This window comes from Rana temporaria, chromosome 9 (assembly GCF_905171775.1).
Source record: "Rana temporaria chromosome 9, aRanTem1.1, whole genome shotgun sequence".
NCBI classification, from domain to species: Eukaryota; Metazoa; Chordata; class Amphibia; order Anura; family Ranidae; genus Rana; species Rana temporaria.
Genome location: NC_053497.1, coordinates 28152635 through 28173185, shown reverse-complemented (window position 1 = coordinate 28173185; position 20551 = coordinate 28152635).

Here is a 20551-nt window from a genome sequence, read left to right as displayed (position 1 = left end):
AGTTGTAATTTTTTCCCACAATTCTTTGCAAAATGAAGAATTTTTTTTTTTTTTTTTTACAAAATTGACATATTAACTGGCTATTTCTCTCACAGAGCATATGCATACAACAAATTACACCCCAAAATACATTCTGCTGTTCCTCCTGAGTATGGGGATATCAAATGTGTGGGACTTTTACACAGCCTGGTCACATACAAAGGCCCAACATTGAAGTAGCGCCATCAGGCGATCTACGAGCATAAATTGCACATCTCATTTCTCAACCACCTATTACACTTTTGAAGGCCCTGGAGCACCAGGACAATGGAATTGCCCACAAAAGTACCCCATTTTGGAAAGCAGACACCCCAACGTATAATCTAGGAGGCATAATGAGTCTTTTGAGCGGTTATTTTTTTTCCAGAAGTTTTGGGAAAACGTGGAAAAAAAAATAAAACTCATTTTTTTTACACAGAGTTGTCCATTTATAAGATATTTCCAACACATAGCATGTACATAGCAAAAATTACACCCTAAAATACATTCTGCTACTCGTTCTGAGTATGGGGATACCACATGTGTGAGACTGTTACACAGCTTGGCCACATACAGATGCCCAACATCCAAGTAGCACCATCAGGCATTCTAGGAGCATACATTACATATATAATTTCCTGGCAACCTATCATTTTTGAAGGCTCTTCATATTTCTAACACATAGCATGTACATACCTAGAATTACAATCCAAAATAAATTATATTGCGGAAAGGGTAAAAAAAAGTCTTACCTGTGCTTTTAGTAGTGTCCACAGAAGAGAGCACTGGTCCAGGCAGCAGTCAGGGATGTGTTTAGCGACAGCTATAGTGATTCTCCAGGCAGCATATTTCCAGGTAGCAGTGGTCTGGCTCATTCATGCCGCAGGCAAATATGATGGCAGGCATGATGGCAGTAAGTCAGCAGCAGGCTGAGGGCTGCAATCGGGTAAGACCTGTGCACAGGGGCACAGGGGTAGAGGCTTCGACCCACCCAAATCTCTATGAAGCCTCCGGACTCCAGACCCTAATCTGGAAATTACGAAACCCGGAGAAAACAAAAAAAATGTTTTCTCCATCCGGAAAAACTATTCTGGAGCCCCTCACATATGTGAGACCCCTGTGTACTACAATAGCAGGGCAACAGATCAGTCCAAGTGGAAGGCAAAAGCATAGTCCATAAAACAAGCCAGGGTCAGTTCACGTGAAATCAGTCCAAACGGTAGGCAGAGGCATTGTCAAAAAACAGGCCAGGGTCAGTTTACGTGGAAGCAGTCCAAGCGGTAGGCAAAAGCATAGTCCATAAAACAAGCCAGGGTCAGTTCACGTGAAATCAGTCCAAACGGTAGGCAGAGGCATTGTCAAAAAACAGGCCAGGGTCAATTTACGTATAAGCAGTCCAAACGGTAGGCAGAGGCATAGTCAAAAAACAGGCCAGGGTCAGTTCACGTGGATCGCAGTAGGATGAAAATGGTCAGAAAATGGTGAGATGGGGGAAATGGTTAAAAATATAGACTAATATTTTAGGGATTCATGATAATTTTCGAAGCATTCTCCAATGCAAAGGCCAGGTTGGGAGGGACATCGGGGACAATGGTAGCTGGTATCTTTTTGAAATCCTTTTTTGCTGCACACGCGACATCTTTTTTGCCGTCTTCGGCCTTCTTCGGATGGTGGGATGTTGTAAGGGTAGTGGCGTCCATGAAGTCGGCTAACAACATCAGAGCAAAGGGTTTCAGAGGGGAGTCTTTTTGCATAGATGAGGGCCATGACTACTTCTTCTGTGAAGTGTAGGAAGGGGGCAGGGTTTTCAGTGGATTTGGAGTAGACTACATAAGAGTTATAAATGGCCAAATGGATAAGGTAAATTGCTACCTTCTTGTACCAGAATCGGGACCTCCTTATTGATAGATAGGGCTGAATCATTTGATCGTTGAAATCCACCCCCCCCCCCCCTTGTACAAATTATATTCTTGGACACATGTTGGCTTTTCAATGGGACCTTGTCTTCGTTGAACAACAACAGCAGTGTCATTATGAATGGTGGACAGCATGTGCACGTCTCTGCTATCCTTCCACCTCAAGGCCAGCACTTCGTTGCACCTCAGTGTTGCTCTTTGCCCCCTTTGCAGCTTTTTGCTTACAATGGATTGTGGGAAGCCCTTCCTATTTTTTCTGGAGGTTCCGCAGGCCAGGGTTTTTTCAACATATAAGTGTCGGAAAAGGGGCAGGCTCGTATAAAAATTGTCAAGGTAAAGATGATATCCTTTTCTCAGGAGTGGGTAAGCCAGGTCCCATACAATTTTTCCAGCTGTGCCTATGTAGGCCGGGCACTCAGGGGGCTGGAGCTGGGAATCTTTTCCTTCATATATGCGGAACGCATACAAATATCCCGTGGCTCTCTCACACAGTTTGTAAAACTTGACACCATATTTAGCCTTTTTACTAGGAATATATTGCTTTATTCCTAGACGGCCACAAAAGGGTACCAGGGATTCATCCACACATATGTGTTTATCGGGGACATAGAGTTCTGCAAATTGTTGGGAAAGGAAATTTATCAGGGGGCGAATCTTATACAACTTATCGGAATCTGGATGATTACGGGGAGGGCACTGGGTATTGTCATTGATATGAAAGAATCTCATTATCATTTCATATCGGGACCTGGGCATTGTGGCAGAATACATGGGCTGGTGGTAGATGGGTTTGGTGGACCAATAGGAATGTCCTTGAATTTTTTTGTTAAGCCCCATGTTTATCGTAAGGCCAATAAACAATTTGAACTCCTCCAAATTTACTTCTCTCCACTCAAATGGACGGGCATAAGATGATTGGGGGTTGTTGGCAATAAACTGCTGGGCATACAAATTTGTCTGGTTGATAAGGAACTGCAGAAAAGTGTCGGGCAAAAAAAGATGAAGAAAATCAATTTCTAAAAATTTTTGGGTGTTGGCCTGCACACCTGGCTGTGCTGTGAAAGGGGGAATAATTGTTGATCCAGATCCGGAAGGCAGCCATGTTGGATTGGCAAGAACATCTGGCATAAATGTAGTGGCCCTGGCTCCTGGGGGACGTGACACTCCAGGAGTTGGGGGGGTTGAATTTCTTGCGCTGGTACTTGGATGTGATGTGGCAGCATTGGTACTGGGCCTGGGCATTTGTTCGCGAGGGGTTTCGCTGGCGGCATCGCTGGTACTGGACCTTTGTTCCCGGGGCCTATTGCTGGCGGCAGCGCTGGTACTGGGCCTATTGCTGGCGGCAGCGCTGGTACTGGGCCTATTGCTGGCGGCAGCGCTGGTACTGGGCCTATTGCTGGCGGCAGCGCTGGTACTGGGCCTATTGCTGGCGGCTGCCTGGTTTTCAGAGGGCCTTGCCCTTTTAGGGGGGACCCATTCTTCATCTGAGTCATTGCTGTGTTCAATCGGTTCAAATGACGAATTTGATTCGGAATCAGAAATGGAATCTGATGAGAGCTCCCCGGTGCTCTCATCGGTCATTGAGATGATCTGGAACGCCTCCTCACCAGAATACAATCTTTTGGACATTTTGGCGGGTAGCTGTATACGATGGGTGGCAGGTGACGGTCACTGATGGGTGATGGTGTGATGGGAGATGGTCACTGATGGGGTGACAGGCCACGGACGGTGACGGGTGATGGGTGACAAGCCACAGACGGTGACGGCGATGGTCACAGATGGGTGACAGACGATGGTCACTAATGGGGTGACAGGTCACAGACGGTGATGGGTGATGGTCACAGATGGGTGACAAGCGACAGACGGTGACGGGTGACGGTCACAGATGGGTGACAAGCGACAGACGGTGACGGCGATGGTCACTGATGGGTGCACCGCTGATGGTCACTGATGGGTGACGGGTGATAGGGCAGGTCACTGATGTGTGACGGGTGCACCGCTGATGGGTGATGGGAGATAGAGCACAGTCACTGATGGGTGACGCGTGATGGGTGACAGGTGTACCGCTGATGGTCACAGATGGGTGACAGGGCAGGTCACTGATGGGTGACGGGTCACTGATAGGTGACGGGTGACAGGACGGGTCACTGATGGGTGACGGGTGACAGGACGGGTCACTGATGGGTGACGGGTGACAGGACGGGTCACCGATGGGTGACGGGACAGGGCAGGTCACTGATGGGTGACGGGACAGGGCAGGTCACTGATGGTTGACGGTTGATGGCAGTCTCTTTGTGTGACAGGTGCACTTTATGGGTGACTGTTGGGTGACTAGTGACAATTGGGGGGGGCAAAGGGACAGGTGTGGTGTTTGTGCAGACACTACAGAAACACAGAACTAACTCACTGCTTCTAGCTCTTCTCTCCTCACACTGGAAACGATGTGTGAGGAGAAAAAGAGCTGGCAACAGTGTTGCAGGCTCTGTGTTTACACTTAGTGATCAGGCTGTGAATGGATCACAGCTGATCACGTGGTACACAGCCCTGACCAATGGCTGTGTACCATTGTCGGTGACGAGCAGTGTTCCCGAGAACACGCTGCCACCGGCGTGCACTCGCGGCGCGCGCGCGATCGCGCGCGCGACGCATACACCGCTTCTTCCTATTTTGTGATCAGCCGTGAATTCATCACGGCCGATCACAGGGTTAACAGCGCATCCGCGCCGCTGTTCACCCCTGTCGGTGACGAGCGGTGTCTCGGTGACACGCCGCCACCGACAGTACAGGGATGCGCGCACGCGATCGCGCGCATTCTCTATTTAAATGACATGACGTCATATGACGTCGTGTCAGAATAATGGAGTCCTCCGCCCGCCGTCATTTGACGGCGCGCGGTGGACAAGTGGTTAAACCAATATTTTCAGTTAAAAAATGCTTTACTGTACCAGTTAAACTAGATGGGCTTCCGGTCTGCAGCCATCGGGTTTCTGTCAGGTTTTTCTGTGTTTCCTGTACCGCGCAGTGTCTTCTGGGAGCTTGTGTTATAGCTCCCTTGCTATCGTATTCTGCCCTGTTATACTAAACATCGCGCGATTTCGTGGGGGAGGAAGTGACGCGCGATGTAAACAAAGGCAGGAGGGCGGGCTTTACAAAAATGTCCATTACAGGACAGATACTGCGACGCTGACGCCGCTGCTCCCGGGTGCGAGTGCGCAAGCGCAAGATCGAGCGGTGGATGCTGGGATTACAGCATCACCGCATCCAGGAAGTCTCTGCTGGTGGGATTCATAATGCCCACAGTGAAGATGGCAACGGCTGACGAGGGATAATATAAGTTATTATTACAGACAGCATCAGATATGGACGGACCCTGAAAACGAGAAATGTGAGTTGACAATAATTGTTTTTCTCCCCCCCCCCCCCCCAAAAAAAAAACGTTTTGGCATGGGACATCCGCTTTAAAATGTAAAATGTTAATGCAACACTTAATTTTTTCATTGGCAGTTAGAAGTACCTATTATTTTGCTGTTGTTCCATAATGGAAATGTAAAATGCACACTGTAGAGCACAAAACAGATACAATTCGTATTAAACATTTCTTAAAATTTATGATCAGATTTAAAAAGCATACTGTACATACCTATAAAATGATAATACGAAATTATTTTAAAATGTTAATCTACATTACTGATGATTATGATATTTTTTTTCATTAACTAGAAACTCACATGCCTATGCCTACAAACATTTTATTATTAAAGTTAATTGAAAAACATTTCAAGTGTAGTTTAGTGCTAGTTTTGATCATGCAAACAATAACATTTAAAATCTTTGTGAAAACACTTGTTATTCTCAGCAAATGGCACCAATTTTTATTTTGCTGTTGTTCTCTTGTAGACTTAAATGGTAACTTCACACTCGAGGAAAACAACATAACAAATTAAAAAAAAATTATATAGCATATACAAGCTATAATGCAAATGAATGTTATTAAACTCCAGCGTTGTAATTTTTTGTAAAATTCTGTGCAATATGGTAACCTTGGTGAACACCTCCAAAAAATGTCCTTCTTGAGTGAAGAACTCTGCTTTTTTTTTAGGTATCCTCTGCAACAAAATATAATTTTGGTGAGATACTCCTTAACCACTTAAGACCTGGACCTTTAGGCAGCTAAAGGACCTGGCCAGGTTTTGCGATACGACACTGCGTTGCTTTAACTGACAATTGCGTGGTCGTGCGACGTGGCTCCCAAACAAAATTGGCGTCCTTTTTTTCCCACAAATAGAGCTTTCTTTTGGTGGTATTTGATCACCTCAATAGAGCGACAATTTTGAAAAAAATTCAATATTTTTTACTTTTTGCTATAATAAATATCCCCCAAATATATATAAAAACAATTATTTTCCTCAATTTAGGCCGATACGTATTCTTCTACCTATTTTTGGTAAAAAAAATCGCAATAAGTGTTTATCGATTGGTTTGCGCAAAATTTATAGCGTTTACAAAATAGGGGATAGTTTTATTGCATTTTTATAATTTTTTTTTTTACTACTAATGGCGGCGATCAGCGATTTTTTTCGTGACTGCGACATTATGGCAGACACTTCGGACAATTTTGACACATTTTTGTCACCATTGTCATTTTCACAGCAAAAAATGCATTAAAAATGCATTGTTTACTGTGAAAATGACAATTACAGTTTGGGAGTTAACCACAAGGAGGCGCTGAAGGGGTTAACTGTGACCTCATTTATGTTTCTAACTGTAGGGGGGTGTGGCTGTAGGTGTGACATCATTGATTGTGTTTCCCTATAAAAGGGAACACACGATCAATGACGACGCCATAGTGAAGAACAGGGAAGCTGTGTTTACACACAGCTCTCCTCGTTCTTCAGCTCCGGGGACCGCCCGCGACCCATGGCTGGGCACTTAAAGAGGACGTACCTGTATGTGCCTGTGCCCAGCCGTGCCATTCTGCCGACGTATATGTGCAGGAGGCGGTCCTTAAGTGGTTAAAGAGGTGGCTCCGCCAATTTTTTTTATTTAAAAGCCAGCAGCTACAAATACTAATAATAACTGTACAATGTTATAAACATCACTAATATTTATTAACAATGCCATTTTTCATTTCAGAAAAATAGGATTTGTCACTAGCACACGTTGGTATAGAGATAATCTTGTCTGCATGTACGTTAGGCAGTCGGCAAGTGGTTCAATTATCATTGCTATATAGAAGTTTAGAGCTGCACTTTTTATCTTTAAATAAAATACAGAGGAGTTGGAAGCAAAAAAAATAAGTTGTAAATATATATATATATATATATATATATATATATATATATATATATATATATATATATATATATATATATATAAAAATGCAATATACTGTAAAAAATGTGCTAACTTGCAAGGACTCTTTTCCTCAAGAAATTGTTGGCACCCCAGAAATGTTTCCAGAAAATCAAGTATTTCTCATAGAAAAGTATTGCAGTAACATGTGTTTTGCTATACACATGTTTATTCCCGTTGTGTGTATTGGAATAAAACAAAAAAAGGGAGGAAAAAAAGCAAATTGGACATAATGTCACACAAAACCCCAAAAATGGGCTGGTCAAAATTCCTGGCACCCTTTTAAAATTGTGGATAAATAAGATTGTTTCAAGCATGTGATGCTCCTTTAAACTCACCTGGGGCAAGTAACAGGTGTGGGCAATATAAAAATCACACCTGACAGCAGATAAAAAGGAGAGAAGTTCACTTAGTCTTTGCATTGTGTGTCTGTGTGTGCCACACTAAGCATGGGCAACAGAAAGAGGAGAAGAGAACTGTCTGAGGACTTGAGAATCAAAATTGTGGGAAAATATCAACAATCTCAAGGTTACAAGTCCATCTCCAGAGATCTAGATTTGCCTTTATTCACAGTGCGCAACATTATCAAGAAGTTTGCAACCCATGGCACTGTAGCTAATCTCTCTGGGCATGGACGGAAGAGAAAAATTGATAAAAGGTTGCAACGCAGGATAGTCCGGATGGTGGATAAGCAGCCCCAAACAATTTCCAAAGAAATTCAAGCTGTCCTGTAGGCTCAGGGAGCATCAGTGTCAGCGCAACTATCCGCCGACATTTAAATGAAATTAAATGCTATGGCAGGAGACCCAGGAGGACCCCACTGCTGACACAGAGACATAAAAAATCAAGACTACAGTTTGCCAAAATGTACTTGAGTAAGCCAAAATCCTTCTGGGAAAACGTCTTGTGGACAGATGAGACCAAGATAGAGCTTTTTGCTAAAGCACATCATTCTACTGTTTACCGAAAATGAAATGAGGCCTACAAAGAGAAGAACACAGTACCTACAGTAAAATATGGTGGAGGTTCAATGATGTTTTTGGGTTGCTTTGCTGCCTCTGGCACTGGGTGCCTTGAATGTGTGCAAGGCATCATGAAATCTGAGGATTACCAAAGGATTTTGGGTGGCACTACAGAGCCCAGCGTTAGAAAGCTGGGTTTGCGTCCGAGATCTTGGATCTTCCAGCAGGACAATGACCCCAAACATACATCAAAAATCACCCAGAAATAGATGGCAAAAAGGTCTGGAGAGTTCTAAAGTGGCCAGCAATAAGTCCAGATCTAAATCCCATTGAACACCTGTGAAGAAATCTTAAAAATTTCTGTTGGGAAAAGGTGTCCTTCCAATACGAGAGACCTGGAGCAATTTGCAAGAAGCTTATTGATAGTTATAGGAAGCGACTGATTTCAGTTATTTTTTCCAAAGGGTGTGCAACCAAATATTAAGTTAAGGGTGCAGAAAACTTTAACCAGACCATTTTTAGAGTTTTGTGTGACATTATGTCCAATTTGCTTTTTTTCCTCCCTTTTTTTTGTTTTGTTCCAATACACACAAAGGGAATAAACATGTGTATAGTAAAACATGTGTTACTGCAATACGTTTCTGTGAGAAATACTTGATTTTCTGGAAAAATTTCTGGGGTGCCAACAATTTCGACCATGACTGTATAGAATGAATTAATCTTCTGTATAATAGTCCTCAGTATGTTAATCTTCCTTTAAAATATATTAGTCAGATAATTCTTCTTTTGGTCTATTTCTTGAGTCAGAAATAAAACCCGAGGCCTCCTCTCCACAGTTGAGATATGCATTATTATATGGTGAATACTGTACAAAACATGACAGAACAACTCTGAAGTGTAGGTTATTTCCTTAAGGCTTTACCTTCCCCACAAGAACTTCTGTATAGCCTCAAACAAGTCTGGTTTACTTATGTTGGGGATTAATGCAACATTTACAGACTTAATGAGCACCTGCCCTCACTAAAGGTGCTTTGCATTAATTAAATGCATGTATTTTGGCTAACATCAGACAGAAAAGATGCTCTAAGTATCTAAAAAAGTTACAGAAAACTTCAGCGGAAAAAGTAGCTGTACAACTAGTCCTGCATTACTAACCAACAGGTCTTAACAAAATCTTATAATAGGAATCTTACATTTTGTCTTACAATTTATGTTAGATAAAATGCTCTTTGAAATAATGAATGATCAGATGTATCATATGGACAACCAAGGCGTGATTCCTAGCGGAGAACGCCACTTCAGCTGTTCAGGAGTTTCCCTTTTTCTTTTTCTACTTGGTATCCAAGTTGTTTGGGCATTTCCTGCCTATTATTTTGTTATTCCTTCTTCGCACTAATCCGTTGTTTTTGCCATTACTAAGACACCATAGGTTTTTATTCTTCTGACAGGAAGTGAGTGGAGTGATCCTAGTGATCTTCCACTCAACTAGCGGCACTTTAGGGTTGCCGCTGTGTAATTTCCGGTGCGTGCGGTTGGCGTGAAGCATCACTTCAGCGGGACTTCCGGTCCAGCCTATTGTGTGTCTTCAGTCCATGTGGCGCTAACATTTTGGCACCAAACGAACTGGAGGGGGTAGAAGAGGAGGTAATCATCACTCATTGTGATGTCTGGTCTGCTCAAGGAAGGAACCTTGGAAGTGCTCCAGTAACAAATAGGTATCTAGAAGATTGATCTAGCTTCTTTTCTACGGTTTCTACCTTCAGTTTTGTAAGCATAGACTTAATTTCATTTAAGGAATACCCGAAACATTGTGGCAATTACCATACAGGAAAAACGTTTCCTTCTTGAAGGTTTCCTTTTGGACGGAGTTCTTGAAGCTTTTCTGTGTGTTCAAATTCCATTTGGAGCATGAGTAATATAAAGGTAGGCTCCCCATGAGATTCTTTTTTCATAGTTTTGAATTTCAATTAGGTACAGTTTTTTCAATGCAGATGGACCTTTAATACCTCCTAGTCTATTTCCCCTCTCTATGATACTCCCAAATGGTCCCACACATTCTTCCAGAATTAATAGAGGTTTTTATTTCTTGGATACACAGGTTGGTACTAGGATCAGTGCATTGGTTGTGTCTTTTTTCATGTAAAGTCTGTAATGTATCTGCATATGTTATGTTTCTGTTATTGATTAGTAATATGTATTTTTCTATTGTAGTGATCAGTTCATATACAGGCATACCCAACTTTTAAGTACACAATGGGGTTTTATTAACTAAAGCTGGAAAGCATAAAATCAGGCTCACTTATGCATAGAAACCAATGAGCTTCTAACCCCAGCTTGTTCAATTAAGCTTTGGTAAAAAAAACTGGAAGCTCTTTTCCAGCTTTAGTAAATAAACACCATTGTGTACTTAAAAGTGGGGTATGCCTGTACAGTTCATATACAGACTGAGACTGTAAAAGATCTCCTGAAGAAGCCGTAAAAGGTGAAACATGTAGAGATAAATCAGATGTGCACCCACTGCTGGTATATTGTGCTGATCTATCTGTGATAATTTTATGAACTTTTAGAAATACATTTTTGTAAATCTGTTGTTTATGCACTTCAAAAGTCCCAACAAACCTTCTATATATTTATGTATTCATTAGGGATGTGGCGCTTTCATATTTAGTTTTTCAACAAGTCAGCTCAAAAATCTTTTCTTCTCCTTTATACAGGCTTACCTGTAGATACAAGTTAAAACGTGGACTTTATTTCCACTTTAAATGAGCTTGGCTTTGTTTCTTGCAACAGGCCTAAAAATATAAGAAAAATTTATAATTGATGAACAGCATCTAAAGAAAAGAAATCTCTTTACATTTTTAAGACCACAATTTGTGTTTGATCTGGAGGTAATAAATGTGCAAAATAAAAATAAAAAAAAAAGCAAAAAATTATAATTCTCTTATGCCGCGTACACACGGTCATTTTTCGGCATAAAAAAACATCCTTTTTAAAAAATGTCATTTAAAACGATCGTGTGTGGGCTTCACGTAATTTTTCGGGTTCTGAAAAACGACAATTTTTTTTTCCCGAACATGCTGCATTTTTTAACGACGTTTTAAACAATGTCGTTTTTCGGGTTGTAAAAAATGATCGTGTGTGGGCTAAAACGATGTTAAAAACCTGCGCATGCTCAGAAGCAAGTTATGAGATGGGAGTGCTCGTTCTGGTAAAACTACTGTTCGTAATGGAGTAAGCACATTCATCACGCTGTAACAGACAGAAAAGCACAAATCGTCTTTTACTAACACGGAATCCGCTTAAGCAGCACCAAAGGTGGCGTCATCCGAATGGAACTTCCCCTTTATAGTGCCGTCGTACGTGTTGTACGTCACAGCGCTTTGCTAGAGCATTTTTTTAAAACGATGGTGTGTGGGCAACGTCGTTTTAATGATGAAGTTGGAAAAACTTTGTTTTTTCTACATGCCGAAAAACGTCGTTTTTTTTCATGCCAAAAAATGATCGTGTGTACGCGTGATTATAAATTTGTTTTTAATTCTTTATTTTTACAGAGACAAAGGATTCAAACAAATCAAATCAAATAAACACCAATAAAATAAAAGATTTGACAATAATGACAATACAAGATTAACAAAAATCTCTGGTTAAGCATATTTTTTAGAAATTAAATAGTCATTAAATTATAATATATATATATATATATATATATATATATATATATATATATATATATATATATAGTCAGTTCTGCAAAATAAATAGTATATGAAAAGGGGTGGGGTGATAGGAATGAAAGTAGAGTAATAAATAAATAAATAAAAATACATGAATATATATATATACACACACACACACACACACACACACACACACATACGTTGTGGGCCAGATTCACAGAAGAGATACGACGGCGTATCTCCTGATACGCTGTCGTATCTCTGAGTGTATCTATGCGACTGATTCATAGAATCAGTTACGCATAGATAGCCCTTAGATCCGACAGGTGTAATTGACTTACACCGTCGGATCTTAGGATGCAATACTTCGGCCGCCACTGGGTGGAGTTTGTGTAGTTTTCCAGCGTCGGATATGCAAATGAGGTTTTACGGCGATCCACAAAGGTTTTCGCGTTCGTTACGTCGTCGCTAGTAATTTTTTCCCGTCGCAAAGTTATGGCTGCTTTAACATGGCTTAACTTTAGATGAGCCATGTTAAAGTATGGCCGTCGTTCCCGGGTCGAATTTCAAATTTTTTTTTATTTGCGTAAGACGTCCGGGAATACGGAAGTACGTTATGCACGTCGCCGTTCAAAAAAATGACGTTACTTTGCGCAAAGCACGGCGGGAATTTCAAAACGAAGCATGCACAGTACGTCCGGCGCGGGAGCGCGCCTAATTTAAATGGTACACGCCCCATTTGAATTGGGCAGGCTTGCGCCGGACGTCTTTACGATACACCGCCGTAAGTTTACATGCAAGTGCTTAGTGAATCAGGCACTTGCGCTGAAAACTTGCGGCGGTGTAACGTAAACACTATACGTTACGCCGCCAGAGTTTTCTGTGAATCTGGCCCCGTGTTTTTAATGATATGAGTTTCAGAGAGAATTTCTATACAGTAACCAAGGTGTCCAAATTTTTAAATGTTTGTCAGATTTGTTGCTAAGAAATGTTGTTAGTTGTTCTAATAATCTTTAAATTTCTAAGACTAAATTTTGATTTTAGCCTGGGGGTCTCCATTAATAAAATTGTACTAGAATATTAAGTTTTTGTCATGTGATCAGCTATGTTCTTTATTTCCACAGTGCAGTATTCCAAATATGTAAAGACAGCGTATAATGCCTGCAGTTGCCTTGTGTTAATATGATACAAAACATTACAGAGAGCCAGGGAGTATTGTAAATAGCACAGTAGCAAATTACAGGGATAACAGTAACTTCAGAAACCAAAGTAGAGCTAATTTCTTCTTAATCTCTGCTTTTGTTAATGGACAGCTGTCAACAAAGCGTCTTCTCTACCCGAGCCTGCTAGTCTTAGTGGCTCCAAATTTTGCTCAAAGGTCTCATTTCTACTTACCTACAGCTATCACAGTCTAAGAAGTGAAACTTCAAGTGAGAAAGTGAAAAGCCCTGTCATTTTAAGATGAATAATAGTTTGTAATGGCGATAATAACATGCTTGTGTCCTTAGCAGCCAGGTAAAGACATGCCTACCTTTAAATCTCCTTGGGCAGTTTATGTCAATCAAATTCTCACCTTGCCATTAACCCATTCCTGACTTTTGTTTGCTGAAAACTTTTTAAGACAATCACTTTTCTTTGAATTATAAGAAAAATTTGCCTTTGAAAAAAGAATTCCTAAAAATAAATAAATACATTCAAACTGTAGTTTTAGGATGGTGCTAAATTGCTAAAATTAAATAAGCACTTGTGAAGTGTTAACATATTTCTTACTTTTCCTTATAATGGGAGAGAATATAACATGCAATCAGGATTGTGACACTCCTCCAATATTTTGTGTCTGTTTTTTCTTAATAACCATGTTTAGGGAGAAAATAGCAACCTTCACAAACACAAAGCATATCCATAATGATCAATTTTTCAAGAGCAGAACAGAAAAAAACTGACTGGCTACTATTTGCTAGTCCTCTGCTTTCCTCCAGTTTTTTAAAAATAGACCACTTAAGCGAAGTCTCTCTAGTACATAAAAAAATATATATTTTTACACAAGGATCACCCCTATCGTCCATGTTCTTCAACATCTACCTCCGCCCACTCCTCAAAATCATCAGCAAACAGGACCTGCTCTATGTCTCCTACGCTGATGACACCCAACTTTACCTTCGCATCGACAACGACAAAAAAGACCAAGACCACGCACTAGAAAATTGCCTCTTATTGATCGATAATTGGATGATTGAGAGCTCCCGCAAACGTAATGGATCTAAAACAGAACTTCTTTTTCTCCACGCAAACTGAAAGAAAAACTCTAGGACAACATGCATACCACCCACCATCCTTGGTCAAATCATCACCCCAAGCACCAAAGTCAAAAGCCTCGGAGTCACCTTTGACTCAGACATGACTATGGATGCACAAATAGGATCAATAGTCAGCGGATCTCACTACCTTCTCTGCAAGCTGCGTAGACTCATCCCTTTCATCCCGGAAGATGACACAGCAGTAGTAGTTGGAACAATCATCAATTCCCGACTCGACTACGCAAACTCCCTCTACCTAGGACTCCCCAAATACCAAATTTTGCATCTACAAGTCATCCAGAACACAGCAGCCAAACTGGTAATGGGAAAAAAATGGGAATCAATCACCCTGTCCCTGAGAAACCTCCATTGGCTAGCCGTGAAGGATCGGGTTACATTTAAGACCCTCTGCCTCACTTATAAATGCACAAAAGGAAACGTTCCTCAATACCTATGCGAAAAAAATAAATAAAACACTACACCCCTAGTCGCGCCCTCCGGTCAACTAACCAAAACCTCCTCCACATCCTCAAGACCCGCTACAAATCTAAAGGAGAACAAAGATTTGCAGTCCAAGGACCACGGCTATGGAACGCTCTACCCACAGACATTCGCATTGACAAGAAAACCATCGGACCTTCAGAAAAAAACTTAAGACCCACCAGAAGACACAGGACGACACTGGATGCAAAAAGCGCCTTGAGGCCATTTAGTTTGCATTTGTAGCGCTATACAAGTTACTCACTCACTCACTTACACAATCAAAAAAACAACAACTTGGTACTTCATAAAACTAAAAGATAGACTTTTTTCGATTTTCTCCGCTGTGAGGAACATGTATGCGTAATGGAGAAACAAGAAATGTTCTTGTTTTTCACAGCAAGTGCTGCTGTTCAAGAGTGTCTCCATTGCTCCTCCACAGATAGAGGAACCACCCTAGGTCAGGAAGTGTGTTACTGGTCAGAGCATCAGATGAAAAAAATAAAATTAAAAAAACTAAAATTAGAAAGCGTAAAATTATACCAGCCATGACATCTAAAGATTGGTAAAATGCAATCTATTAAAGTTTTGTTTTTGCGTTTAGATATACTTTAAATACTTTTCTTTATTTTTTTTAGTCCTGAGCATTATTAACCACTTGCCGACCACCGCACTCGACAGAATGGCAGATTGTCGTACAGGTCCCTTTAAATCTGCCGCCCAGCGGGCACGCACGCGTGCCTCACAAGTGCGGCCACGGGTCCCGGGAACTCGATGTAGAACTCGATGTAGAACTCGATGCAGAACAGGGGAATGCCTTCGTAAACAAGGCATTCCCCTATTCTGCCTAGTGACACTGTCACTGATGACCGTTCCCCGTGATCGAGAACGGTCATCAGTGACATGTCACGTGTAGCCACGCCCTCTAACAGTAAGAATCACTTCCTAGGGAAAAATTAACCCCTGCAGCGCCCCCAGTGGTTAACCCCTTCACTGCCAGTGTCATTTTTACAGTAATCAGTGTATTTTTATAGCACTGATCTCTATATCAATGACAATGGTCCCAAAATGGTGTCAAAAGTGTCCGATGTGTCTGCCATAATGTGGACATAATGTCGCAGTCACAATAAAAATCGCTGATTGCCTCGTAAACAAAAAACAATATTCATAAAAATGCCAAAAAACAGTCTCCTATTTTGTAGAAGCTATAACTTTTGTGCAAACCAATCAATAAACGCCTATTGCGGTTTTTTACCAAAAATATGTAGAAGAATACTTATCGGCCTAAACTGTGGAAGATTTTTTTTTTATATATTTGGGGATATTTATTATAGCAAAAAGTAAAAAAAAAAAAAAAAAATCAAAATTGTCGCTCTTTTTTTGTTTATATAGCAAAGAAATCGCAGAGGTGATCAAATACCACCAAAAGAAAGCTCTATTTGTGGGAAAAAAGGACATCAATTTTGTTTGGGAGCCACGTCGCACGGCCGCGCAAATGTCAGTTAAAGCAATGCAGTGCTGAATCGCAAAAAGTGGCCCGGTCCTTGACCACCAAAATGGGTTATTGCATATAATAGGTTCTTTCCACATAGTAATTCAATTATAAAAAAAGAAAAACATTTTTAATATTGTTTGATTGATTGCTGTGTATCATAAACAATTGTATTAATTCCTTTATAAATTACAGTTTTAACCATTTTTTCAACCTTTTCCCCATCTCAATGTTTCTACTCTTTTCAGGCCTCTTTGATGCCACTTTCCGTCTACATGGACACACTCCGGTAGAAAGTGAACATCATTCTATCATTCTAAGGCTCCTTGCTGCTTACCAGGGGCGGACTGACAACTCATGGGGCCCCTGGGCAATAGGAGATTATGGGGCCCCTGGGCAATAGGAGATTATGGGGCCCCTGGGCAATAGGAGATTATGGACCTCTGGGCAATAGGAGATTATGGGCCCCCCAGGCAATAGATTATGTGGCCACACAGTATACACACACACACGCATACAGTATGCATACACAGTATACCAGGGGTCTCCAAACTTTCTAAACAAAGGGCCAGTTTACTGTCCTTCACACTTAAGGCCATTGGGAGTAAAAAGGGTCCTGACACATCAGTGGGATTATACAAAGCCCTATCTTTGGTGTCATTGGGAGGAATTGTGCCCCATCATTGGTGTCATTGGGAGGAATTGTGCCCCATCATTGGTGTCATTGGGAGGAATTGTGCCCCATTGTTGGCATCATTTGGAGCAATACCGCCTCTTCACTTATGTCAGAGGGGGAAATATAGCCTATTGGTATCAGTGGATGAAAATAGTGGCCCAAGGGCCAGATAAAAGCAAGCAAAGGGCCACATCTGGCCCCCGGGCCGCAGTTTGGAGACCACTGCAGTATACAAACACAGTATACATACACACAGAATACACATACACACACTGAAAAGGTACTGGAGAGGCGGGGCAGCTATACTCTTGGGATTTATAGACCAAAAGGATGCCAGTAAGGGACATTTCAGGGAAAGATGCAAAAAAAAACGTATTTTTACATACTTTCCCTGGTTTTACTGAGGCTGGCAACCCTTATGGCATGGGACAGTGCCCGAGTGCCAGAATGGTCAGTCCGCCCCTGCTGCAAACAATAATAGAATGATTGCGTGTGCAATGTGCCTTAGCATGACCACTTGTAGTGTCCACTGGGAGCGCATATGACAGGGTGACAACACAGGAGAACACTTGGGAGACAGTTGTCATCCCATAACAGGAAGTGTCTGAAAAAAAAAGAACCTTTATGGCACAATCACCAGATACTGCTTTAACAGACGTTACAGATTTTAAAAGACTGAAAATCACTTAAAATTACAGTAACATGTTTTTAATTTAGGTTCCTGAATCAGATCATCAATTTAGATTGTTGGCAGTTTGAAGCAATGTAAAATACTTTTGATGTAAGCTTCCATTTACAGTTTCTAGATATTAGTTTTGTCAGCTCTATACACTGGAAGTTTGCAGCCTGGGTGTTACACGTCGGCTTCCATCATAAGCATCTGATACAAATACTTGGCTTTGTGACAAATTCCAGTTAAGGTGTAGCTTCCTCCTTGTTCACAGCCTTTTTAAGAATGGAGTTGTACAGCTTTGTACTATCGTTTTTGTATCCAAAAAGTCACAAAGCAGCATAATTATCATAGTCTGGATTATATAAATAAGTAAAATGTTTTTATTTGGGTAACATTTTGGTGTAGAAGACCCTACACACACCAAGATGTTGTCCGATAAAAAAAAGAAAAGAATATATATATATATATATATATATATATATATATATATATATATATATATATATATGGCTGTTAGGGCTGTTACTGATCAAAATTTTTCTGTTCGATTAATCGATTTTTTTTTTAAATCGATTAATCGACTAATTTCAATTAATTATAACGCACATACAGATCCAACTACTTTTAGCTGATCTCCTTGCAGGCTGATTCCCAGTAAACTACCAACCACTGGAAAAAGGGATAGCAGGATACAAAAAACACACAAAGGCAGCGCTCGATGGGAATAGCATTAAAAATGTTATAGTCTTCAAGTAGGTAATCAAATAAATATTGCACTGGAGATAAAATTGATGTAGCTACATAAACTGTAAAAATGGTGCGAGTAATACCAAATGGGAGCAAAAGCAGTCATAAAAACATGTAGCTAAGTATGATACTGGTATAAAAATGTGTACAACGATACCACTGCTGAATCCAGGTGAGGAGAGGTTAACATCAGACCGTCGGCATATAGATGTCCCGTGAAGGGAACTATCACAACTCCCAGTGGATGGCTGTAGAATCCCAGGTTGATAGAGGGAAGTGATAGAGGGAAGTGTAACAGAGCTTGCGTGTGGCAGATAGTAAGGTCCCGCCGGCATGCAGATATGAAGGCACAGCAAAGGAGCCCTTCAGATGGACACGGCAAGCCCCGCCGGTGTCTGTGACCTCACCAGATCTCCGACGGAACTCCCTGAAGGCCCAGAAGCCGGCGGAGAGGTGAGTACCAATCAAAAGAATTTTAATCGATCAAAAATATTTTGATCGATCAAAAAAATTAAAGATTGATCGATTAGTTAAAAGTTAATTTGCACAGCCCTAATATATATATATATATATATATATATATATATATATATATATATATATATATATATATATATTGTAAGATTGGGGTTATTAGACTCCAGCGATAGATGCGTCTTCCAGTGAGTACGCCAATCCAGAACTGAGTTTTTAAGGGTCTGTTAGCCCACTTTTATTTAGAAGCACAAAAGTTCACAAACACAATAACAGCCCTCGCAGGGGGTTCCACCATTCCTGTATCTTGCCAAATCAATAGTTTAGCCTCCTGGCTTTCACACTTGCTATCCGGCTGTTTCAGGTCTTTAGCCTAGGCCCCAGTTCTGTTCCTCAGAAGAAACAGTTTCCCAGATTTAAGCACACACCTAGCTTACTCCTATCAGCGTCTTGCTGCTCAATCATTAATCACATCTGCCTGCTGCAGACATGCACACGGCCTCTGACTTCTCTCAGGCCCCGTACACACGACCGAGTTTCTTGGCAGAATTCAGCCAAAAACTAAATCGGATCTGTATTCTGCCGAGAAACCCGGCCGTGTGTACACTTTCGACTGAGGAAACCGACGAGCATCTCGTTGTGCCAAATAGAGAACATGTTCTCTATTTCCTCGTTACTCAATGAGGAAATTTGGCTTGGCGGCTTTACAAGAAACTCGACGAGCAAAACGATGTGTTTTGCTCGTCGAGTTTCTCGGCCGTGTGTACGGGGCCTCAGAGAGATTGGGAATTCACCTGAATCCCAGGACAGACTTCCTGTCTGTTGGGTGGGGCCCTGAGCCATAGTCAGGTCACAACTAAATAGCCCAACACACAGCTGTGCAATCAGCGTGACTTTCTCTCTAAAATCTGGCGTAAACCAGCAATCTTTCCCATAGCACAGAGTCCCACCCTCAGTATATATATATATATATATATATATATATATATATATATATATACACAGTATCTCACGAAAGTGAGTACACCCTCACATTTTTGTAAATATTTTATTATATCTTTTCATGTGACAACTCTGAAGAAATGACTTTGCTACAATGTAAAGTAGTGAGTGTACAGCTTATATAACAGTGTCCCCTCAAAATAACTCAACACACAGCCATTAATGTCTAAACCTCTGGCAACAAATGTGAGGGCACCCCTAAATTTCCAAATTGGGCCCAAAGTGTCAATATTTTTTCCAGCACTGCCTTAACCCTCTTGGGCATGGAGTTCACCAGAGCTTCACAGGTTGCCACTGGAGTCCTCTTCCACTCCTCCATGACTACATCACAGTGGATGTTAGAGACCTTCCGTTTGAAGATGCCCCACAGATGCTCAATAGGGTTTAGGTCTGAAGACATGCTTGGCCAGTCCATCACCTCTACCCCCAGCTTCTTTAGCAAGGCAGTGGTCATCTTGGAGGTGTGTTTGGGGTCGTTATCATGTTGGAATACTGCCCTGCGGCCCAGTCTCTGAAGGGAGGGGATCATGCTCTGCTTCAGTATGTCACAGAACATGCTGGCATTCATGGTTCCCTCAATGATCTGTAGCTCCCCAGTGCCAGCAGCACTCATGCAGCCCCAGACCATGACACTCCCACCACCATGCTTGACTGTAGGCAAGACACACTTGTCTTTGTACTCCTCACCTGGTTGCCACCACAAATGCTTCACACCATCTGAACCAAATAGGTTTATCTTGGTCTCATCAGCCCACAGGACAAGGTTCCAGTAATTCATGTCCTTA